This window comes from Carassius carassius, chromosome 49, assembly GCF_963082965.1.
Source record: "Carassius carassius chromosome 49, fCarCar2.1, whole genome shotgun sequence".
Lineage (NCBI taxonomy): Eukaryota > Metazoa > Chordata > Actinopteri > Cypriniformes > Cyprinidae > Carassius > Carassius carassius.
Window position 1 is genome coordinate 4425983 of NC_081803.1, and position 1831 is coordinate 4427813.

The following is a 1831-nucleotide window of genomic DNA, read 5'->3' on the forward strand; positions in this document are numbered from 1 at the left end:
AACTTTGAGTTTTTCAGCCGTGTGAGCACAATGTTATCAGAAGTCATGAGTCGGGAGTTGGTTAGGTTCAGTATTATCTTTCCTAAGGAGCTCCGTTTGTTGGTGTTTTATGAAAGCTTCCTTTCTGTGCTCTGGCTCAAAACACTAGATAAGCATTTGCCCCTCTGCTCTGTGAGTTTGTATTTAACGACCTGTCGAAAACATCGGATGCTAATCAGGCTGACATAACACCAGCACGTTTAACCTCCACACTAGACTTTCGAGAAAACTGGCCTTCTTTCCACATGTTCCACAGCAGCGCTGATTTACAGAGCAGCCAGTGCACGCTATTGTCCAGCTCAATTAAATGAGCTGAAAGATGAGATCCGTATGGTGTTGTTAGCAGTTAGCGGCTTGAAATTAGCTGTGTTTACTTAACTCTCGCCCACAGAGAGCAGCGGTGTCACAGATCTCTCAAGAAAGCTGAGTGTCTTTTGTGCCTGTGGTGTATCTCCATGGATTGATGTCCTCCTCACTGGCTGTTAGATCGTTCCATGCACAAAAGTGGCGCGCCACATTAAAGTGTAGGAAGTTAGCACTCAGTCTTGAGCTTTGATTTAATCACAGCCCGTTTTAAAATTAGATATATGCATTGAAGTGTGTCCAAACGTGTGGCGTCTCAGATTTTGCTCTCTTAATGGCTCAAGTGGAACACTCAAAGGCCGAACACAGGCTTTGACAGGAAAAGCCATCTTGAGATGTACATGTGGCGACTCTGACTGCTGCAAACGTGTCCGGCCTGTGTTTGTGGGTGACTCCTATAGGCTCATTTGACCTTAGAAATCACTCTGCTATTGCTCTTTTGTGATGGCCATTGTTTGGAAGAGGAAAGGTTGCTTCTGTTGTAAATATCTGGCACATATCAGGAGGGATGTCCTCATCTATTGTTGCTACGCTAAATTTGAGGCTTATTCCAGCAAACAGGCCTGCGAAGTACCAGTAATTATTTACCATTACTAATCCTAACTACCAGTCCCAAACTCTTAAGTGATTTGTTTTTTCAGCACCATCACAGTATGTTTGGATTTCATATACTAGTAAAGTTCAAAGGTTTGGGGTCTGTAAAATTTCTTTTTGGTCACACTTTATTTTAGGGTCCAATTCTCACTATTAACTAACCCTTAACTATGAATTTTGCCTCAATTAACTCCTTATTTGCTGCTTATTAATAGTTTATAAGGTAGTTGTTAAGTTTAGGGTATTGGATAGGATTATGGATGTCATGCATTATATGTACTTTGTAAGCACTAATAAACAGCCAATATGTTAATAATAGACATGCTAATAAGCAACTAGTTATTAGTGTGAATTGGACCCTATACTAAAGTGTTACCTTCTTTTTATTTATTTTTTAAAAATATTTTTATTTTTAAGCTTTATTAATTTTATTTTTAATTGTAAAAATATTTTTTACATTAAAATGTTTTTTGGGGGGGTCTCTCTCTCTCTCTCTATATATATATATATATATATATATATATAATTAATATTTTTATTCAGTAAGGATGCATTAATCTGACACATTAGATTCATATTTTAATTAAATGCTGATCTGTTGAACTCTTTGACTCTTCATCAAGGAATCATGGAAAGAGGGAAAATTTATCCCGGCTTCCACAAAAATATGAAGCAACTGTTTACAACATTTTTCATAACAACACATGGTTTTTGAGCAGTACATTGGCATAATACAATGATTTCTAAAGGATCATGTGACACTGAAGACATGAGTAATTGATGCTGAAAAGTTTGGTTTGCATCAGGAATAAATGACATTTTAAAATATATTCAA